The sequence below is a fragment of the Alligator mississippiensis genome, chromosome 5 (assembly GCF_030867095.1).
Source record: "Alligator mississippiensis isolate rAllMis1 chromosome 5, rAllMis1, whole genome shotgun sequence".
Taxonomy (NCBI): Eukaryota; Metazoa; Chordata; order Crocodylia; family Alligatoridae; genus Alligator; species Alligator mississippiensis.
Window position 1 is genome coordinate 14,218,325 of NC_081828.1, and position 8,224 is coordinate 14,226,548.

The 8,224-nt window shown below is 45.3% G+C and overlaps 1 pseudogene; it reads right to left on the reverse strand.

Moving 5' to 3' along the window:
* Nucleotides 1-1,101, reverse strand: part of LOC102567110 (FRAS1-related extracellular matrix protein 1-like) — a 131,505-nt pseudogene extending 130,404 nt beyond the window's left edge.
* Between the last annotated feature and the right edge of the window lie 7,123 nt (nucleotides 1,102-8,224).

An 8,224-nucleotide genomic window follows, 5' to 3' on the forward strand; every position in this document is an offset into this window, starting at 1 on the left:
TCATTTCAAAATGAATATAAACCAAGGTATGTGATCCCTGCTGCTAATTAACAGAGTCCTGTTAGATTTCCCTTTCCCCTCACGCTAATTAGCGACGAAAAAATTCACACACGCAAATAGACAAAATATCCACAGGACTCCATTGTTAAGCGCACCGCTTAGGGGGCTGGGCAAAGCTGTGTGCCTGTAATGTTAAACACCTGACCGCCTGAAGCATGCAGGTGTGGGAGAAATGTTGACTGAGTGGTGCAAGTCTTTCAAAATGCCATCATGGTTTGCATGAAAATTCAGATTTCCCATTAGCTGTATGAATAATTTATCAGCAGCCCCATAAACCAGGAGAATGATACTTTTGTTGTCTACTGAACTAGCAATGAGGTCACTTGCCACTGGGAAAAAAGAAAGAAAGGGAGAAAAAACATAACCTTTTTCTAAAAAATAAAATCTGTAGAATGATCATTCTTTGCCAGAACTTTTACAGACATATCGTAAAGGACCCAGTTATTATAGCCCAGGATATTCCTTTCCAAAGGAGAGAGAAAGCTGCACAAAGCATTTAATAAGTTTTAAAGAACTGCTCTCTCTTTAATCCACCATCAATTCAGTTTAAATAACAGGTACAGTATGTACTGAGTTTTAAAAAAATCCAGTATTAGTATTTAAACATTTTCTAAAATGGATTTTAAATTAGCTTGAGGAAGTTCGAAAGTACTATAAGGAATAAATGTTGTGTCTAATCTTTCAAAGCACAACTGTAGCATTAGTGTTATCTGCTCTTGCCAAATGTAAAAAGCATACTGGTCTTTAGGCACCCAGCCGTGTTTCTTGGAAGGGCAATGAAAGAGTGAATGGCAAAAGCCTGCCAAAAGGAAAATCAAAGCCATACCTGCAAGCTGCAATACAGCTCTAGGAATCCCTTCAGACTTTTCTTTTCATGTATTTGAAACTGAAACTTTTCAAAATGCTGGTATGGTTCCTGAAAGTCACTTTTACTTCTTAAACCTAAACAACTCACAGACTGGGGGGGGGGGGAGAAAGGGGGAAGCAATATTAAATGTAATTGTCCCAAAGCAATCTCTTCAGAGGAAAAGAGCCTTAAAATGCAGGAAATCTGTCTAACCCTCTAACTATTCCCACTCAAGCTGCCCCGTAGTCACAGATGTTACTGATTCAGTTAGATAGCAATTCCAAGCTCCCAAAACAGATTCCAAGTGAGAAAATAGGAAAAGTCATTGGTTGCTATTAGATACGCATTCTGAAGTAAAAAGAAGTATGGGCAATGAGGAATTTGTGGCCTGGATTAGAGGTTCCATGGTAATTAAACAGTTATGACAAATAGCATCTCCACTGCTCTACTGAACAGGAAGCCACAAGGTTAGCAACTCTGGCTGCAGTGCTGCTTTTTGGGAAATCTGTCAAAACTTCCAACTGAGATTTACTGATAAAGTTTAATAGCAATAAAACTAATAGTGTTCTGTAGAAAAAGGGTAAGGATCTACAGAAATTACAGGAAGACCGTAGGAGTGAATACTAAGCCTTATAGAAGATTTAACCTGTTTTACTGACTTCTGCAGCAGGGGCCTCGCTTTCAGTGACGTTTTAGAGGGTGGTCCAGGAAGAAAAAGAACTAGAGAAAAGCTAATTTCTAAGAAAATGTGTAAGACTTCGAGAGCTCTCTACAGCCCAGGGTTTCTCAAATTGTTATAATCAGGCCCTACTTTATCAAAGCAAAAGCAAGAGCTGCAGTTTGACATTTCTAAAGAAAGTGTGCATCAACTGTTATTAAAATATATGTCATGTTAACAGAATTGCCAGGCTGCGTTTCAGTGAGACTGATGAGTATGCGCCTGTGTTTATGTTAGGACACCCCAGCTGATGTAGAGCTCTATCAGAAACACCGGACTGGTCTGCTGCATTCAGAAGCAATCATTTACCAGGAAGTCCCCCAAAAGGGCCGCTTCCAACCTTCACGCACAGCACAAAGTACAGTACCAGCCTCACCCCATAGCCTGCCATAGGTAAAAGCTGTGCTAGTAAGAGACAGGTCCTGTCCCAAAGAGTTTACAGTCTCAACTGGGAAAGGACAAAAGAGAAAGCACCAATGTAGTAACTTGTCTAGGGTCATGCAGGTAAGTTGGTGAAAGCTGAGAAGAGAACCAATGGCTCTAGGATCACTGTCCTGCACCCCAGCCCTTAGCCTACACTGCACTATAGGGCTAGGGACAGACATTACACATAAACCAGTTTAAGTGATCGGAAACTGAATTAAACCTGTAACAGAATAGACGTTCAGTGCATATAAACCAGGTTGAAAATGGCTGAAAACTGTTTGAGATAAACCTGGTTGAATGTAGTATCATAGTTACCTGATTTGGCTCAAACTGCTTTATGCAATGTCTGCCCCAGACCCCTTGCTGGTTTAAGAGAAACCAGACACCCCCAGCATCCCAGCATGCTCCCTGGGCTGGGTGGGGCTCTCTGCTCCACATCAGGGCTGCCCCCCCGTCCCGCATCTACTTGGCTTCTCTGTACTAAACAGGGATTATTCCCCCCACCTCTCTGCCTTAGCAGACACCTCCAGATTAGCTAGCAGATCATATGCTGGCTACAGTCCGTACTGTGGGAGAGACAAAGGCAGACAAGCTTTTTGGACCTAATCAACAGGTAGCTTAACAACCTTCCTTGGAAATGTTTAAGAAGAGCTGTTTGCTCCCCTCCCTCCCCGTCACTACTCTGTACTAAGCACAAATTCCCCCCACCCCTCTGCCTTTGCTGAGGTATCTGTGTATTAGCCCGCAGACCACATGCTGGATCTGGGCTGAATCAATAGATAGTTGGTAATGTCTCTCTGTCGTTTCCTTAATGGGGCGATAAACACTGAGATAAGGGTGATAAACACTCTTATCAGCTCCCTGCTTCCTCTGCCCCCCCCCCTTTTGCTTGCCTGTCAGTTTGCTGCAGACAGTATACAGAAGTAGGGAGGGAGAATGAAAAGCTCCATATCATCAACAGATGCATGTACTGCAAACACACCCTTGCCTCAGAGAGCTGGCCCAGCGCTGCAGTCTGGCACCACCCCTGCCCCTTGAGCAGCGAGTGGAGAAAAGCCTGGGACTACAGGCAGTCTGGGGGTTCACACCCCGCCCTAATCAGAGCCTCCTGCTGGGACTTGGCTGCACCCCCCTCAGCTCAGCTCAGCTCTGCAAGGGAAGGGAGGGCTATGCTAGCACTGCCACCACCACCTCAGCTTCCAGCCTGAGCCACTGTAGGCATGTGTCTGAATTTCCTCATCTCAGAGGGATTGTCTGTATGGTTGGAAACTGGTTCAGCCTAGCTGGGTTAGACTAACCTGCAAAGATTTAATCAATTCAGGCTTGGGCTTTTTGAATGTCTGTCCCTAACCTAGGGGGAAACTCATCCCCACTAGAACTGGAGAGGGAACTGCAAGACCCTTGAGGAAAAGAGAGGCTCAGCAGGGGACCTATTCTCTCCATTCTCCAATCCTGCTTCTCCTCACTAGTAGGGCAAACTACTTGCTTCCCCTCCCTCCACACTTCAGAGAGCACTGAGCAGGGAGTAAGAGAAAGTTGCTCTGCCCTCAGGGAGCACAGTCACTTCTGGCCTCCTGGAGGAGTGACTGTAGGAGGTTTGGCCTCTGCCACCCTGCCGGCTGTGAGAGAGAGATGTGTTGCTGTTGGAAAAGCACACAGGGAACTTCACAGAAAATCCCAGCAGCTGTTTGCATGTTCTTATTATTAAGATTGTAAATCAAATCAAATAAAAGACAGACCCAGCCTCACTCAAACACTGGCCAGGCTCCACTGACAGATCTGGGCTCTTTAGTTTTATAGAGCCTGTGCTAGCTCCCTCAGTGTAGTTTTAAATGCCGAATGCTAACCTCACACAGCTATTACACCTTTGTTACTCTATTGGCCTTGGAGGAGTTACTCATGAGATTCATACTAATGTAAGGAACAGGCATGAAGCATCTATATAAAAGCTAAAGGGATTCTGGAATTCACATATACTGTCCTTTTAAAAGAAGGATTGATTGGTCCTCTCAGTGGCGATGCATAGCGGGTGCATGGGGGTGCACGTGCACCCCCTGAGAGCGTCAGTGCACCTCCTGACTGGCCGCACTCACCGCTTAGGCAATAGGCAGGGGGGACAAGCAGGAGCCCTGGTGCCCCCCCTGCAAGGGCTCTCAGAAGTTGGGATACGGTGGCAAAGCAGCTGAGATGGCTTCCTCTGGATAAAGACATGTGTGTTTAAGCCTGGATCCTGATAGGGGTGTGCAAAACAGGCTGTATTCAATTCAGATTCAGCCCGAATTGGGGACAATGATTCTAATCATTGATTCAGATCACTGTCCCTGATTTGATTTGGCTGAAGCTGAAGATTCGATGCTGACTCGGAGAATCAGCGATTCAGCCATAGACACAGCTTTAAATGCTTTTTTTACATACCTTAAGGTACCAGGCACAGCTCATGAATGCTGTGATGCTGGGGCAGATGGATTGTCCCACAGCAGTGCAGGGGGCCCCCCACATGCTCAGCAGTGAACCCATAAGTGGACAAGAAGCACTTTCGGTCCACTTCCAGGTCCACCAGGGAGCATGCTGGGGGGCACAGGGGGAAGCTGGGTGTCCCCCCCAGACCCAGGAGGCACCAGTCACTGAGCCGGGGGAGGTGCAGGATGGCCCCCCCCGCGCGCTTCCCAGGGGACCCGGAAGTAGACTGGAAGTGCTTCTGGGCCACTTCTGGGTCTGCTGCTGAGTGCGCTGGGGACTCCCCTGTGCTCCTGGGGGACGCTCCATCCACCCCAGCATCACAGCATTCATGAGCCACCTGCTACTTTGAGGTATGTAGAAAAAAAAATTAAAGCTGTCTCTATGTCCAAATCTCTGAATCTTTCTTAATCTCTCCAAATCAATTCAGAGGGTTCCAATTTGATTCAGAGAGATTAAAGGGTCTCCTGATGTGATCTGGATTTGGAGATTTGGCCACTGAATCAGGTTGAATCTCCGCTGAATCAAATCATGAACTGAAGCCACACTCAGCCCTAGATCCTGACTTATACAGAAAGCTGTCTTCAGCTGACCCAGCTGTAAATGGTACCCAATCATTCAGGGAGGGTCACAAAAGTGGCTGGATGGGATGCTGCCCACACCACTCTTTAGTGTACTCTTGGTTATAGAAATTATCCAGCCTGAACTATACCAGCCCAACAGAGCGTTAACTTTACCCATAATCACATGAATCAGAGCTGATCCTTTCATGTCACCACCTTTGCCACAAGCTGCGTCAGTAACTTACAGGCATAAAAGTTTTGCTTTGCTGTTGTCTGAGACCTTGATCTGTGCAGAAAGAGAAGTTTCACTATTTCCAATCAATACCTGAGGAAGGAATGCTTCGCCACATTATGGGTATTGTTTTGTTGACATGATGGGCTTACCGATAGCTGCCCAGTGCATTGAGGCTTGGAGAATCTTCAATGTGATTGTTGGAGCCCTTCCACCAATCAGGTGATTGCTGGGGAGGAGCTTGCCCCGCCCCTATTTGGGACAAGGCAGAGAACCCAGACCTGGTTGAAGACTGCACCTTTCTTCAACCTGACCAGAGCCATGCTCTGGCTGCCAGGCATGCTCTGAGTGGCCAGATTGGCACTTCTGCTGCCCTGGGTGCCCCCCACAGATTGCCCCAGCCTACCCCACCCAGGTCAATTTGCCACTCTCCAGAGTGCACGTGCATAGGCGTGCCCTGGGACAAAAAGCAGCAGCACAAGTATGTGCCACTGCTATTTGTCCCATGGGAAAAGTATGTCCATGCACGTGCACACCCATCTGGATGTGCGCTGTAAGGCTAAGGACCAAAATTACATGTAACCCAGTTTAAGTGACTGGAAAGCAATTCAAATCTGGAACACAACACAAATTCAGTGCACATAAACTATTTTCAAAATGGCTCAAACTGGTTTGCATCTCCCCAAAAACCACCACCCACCCCCCTTGCAGGGTGGGCAGGGTAGCCTTGGCCTAAGCTATCTGCTCCAGCCCAGCAGGGAGGTGTGCTCTAGCATTTCCCAGCTTCTGGCCTGGGCCACTGCAGCCACATGGCTGCTTTTCTGGAATCAAAAGTGAATGTCTGTTCACTTGCTTACTGGTTCAATCTATGCAGTTCAGACTAACCTGTGAAGATTGAATCGGTTCAGCCTTGGGATTTTTAACTGTTTGTACTTAGCCTAAACATTAAATGATGAACCCAAGAGTCAACAGAGCATCACTCATAATAGTAATCATATGTACAGTAGATGCCCTCCCTCCTAAAGACAGCTTCCTTGATAGATAAAAAGTTAACTTTGCGTATCTAGTTTTAAACTAAACTATTAGGAGAACTAGAAGAGTAACAGCCAAATACTCTGCCACATCATTTTGGACAGCAAAACTGCAGTGCAGTGTCTTAGTTTCTAGTTTCTCAGCAAAGCTGATGCAACAAAAGGGAAAAAAGTGACATAAAGGAAACATCTTGGACTAAGGTAAGGCATGGGGACTGGCAAACTTGCAATGGTTCTAAAGACGGTCCTGGGTAAGCCCACCCAATATTCAGGAACTTCTTCAAAGTGTAGCCAAGATAACCCTACTGCCTAAATTGAGATCTTCTGCTAACTGGCTGTCTCATGAAATTCCCAGAGTTTTCTGATCTTGGTCAGAAGTCTGCAAAGGTAAATCTTCCTTCCCTGTGCTCCACTCTTTGGAATCACTTAGCACACTATAGGAGAGGCAAGAATTTCTGTGGGTGATATCTTTTATCGGACCAACTTCATGGCTGGGATAAAGTTAGACAAGCTTTCGAATGCAAGTCATTCTTCACCAGGTCCAAGGACAGTAGCAGGCAAGCCAATGATTAAAGACAGTGGGTAGGACTGTGAGATTGGAGAGGAGAGAAATTCCTTGGCATAGCAGACAATCAATTAGCAGAAGAAAAGAAGTTTGACTGCCGGGACAAAATTTGTGCATAACCACGTGCATGGGTCTGTATAGGATCAGGATGCAGCTTTTGCAAGTTCCAGCTTTTGCTCTGAGGCAAAATGCAAACTTACAAGGCCAGTACCAAACTAAAATGTTGTCCAAAAAAAATCATTTTTCCAAGAGAATTCTAACGATAAGCAAATCATTTCACTTATTCTTAATTGCCACAGAGTGGATCCCTGGCAACTTCTGAAAGAGTAATAACTACCTTTCTCTGAAGGATCACTGCAAGTAGAGAGCTGGGTTTCTCCACAAAGAAACAGCTGCCAAAATAATTGGTTTAAATCCTGTTAATTAAAAGCTCAATGCAAGATTCAAACCTAGGCAAGCAAAGCACACAACGCACAGCCACCCTCTCATCTATCCATTAGCATAATGAAGTAGATGTAAAGACAGTTGAGGATGCAGCGAGAACATATTCAGAGTGCCACGCTGGATTCTGTCTGGGAATAAAGGGAGGAGACTGAGAAGGAACACAAAAGTGAAGCAGCATAAAAATCTTTCTGACATTAAGATATATCAGGCGGCACAAGATTCATGCAAGGAAATGGGTGGAAATCTATGGCTTGGCATATTAAAACCTAAATCAGAAAAAGATACTGGGCAATATCTTGCATGGAGAATTCCTGCATTGGCAGGAGATGATGTTATTATTTGGCTAGCACCAAAGCCATAGGTAAATATTTTACCAGAAAGTCTGAAGATAATTTCCCTTCCTGCAAAACCTTAACATACACAACAACTGACATTTAGCTGCAGGCATGAGAAGGGGAAAACAAAAAGCTAAACTGCTCCAGGGAGCTGGTCGAAGTTTAGTAGTGTCATGAGGCCTTCCTAAATTCCAGCACTTCACCATCCATCCCTTTGCACAGTAAAATGTACTCCCTGCTCTGTACAACCTAGCTCTACAGGCTAGATCCCATTCTTCCATTGTTAAGTTGGCTGGTGACTGGAAAGCTTAATTTTCTGGGTTCAGGGTCTGCAGTTACCTATGGGTTTTCATCCATTATGTGCAAACAAGAACCAGCAAGAGCAGAATGACTGAGCCTGACTTTACTTAATCCCAGAATTTCCGTGTGATTTATTTTTATATCAATATTATTTATTCTGTTCATATTTTATTTATAGCTGTTGGATGAACTGCCATCAGTCAACTAAGACTTCTCCACAAGGGGTCTTGGAGCAACCAGGATGAT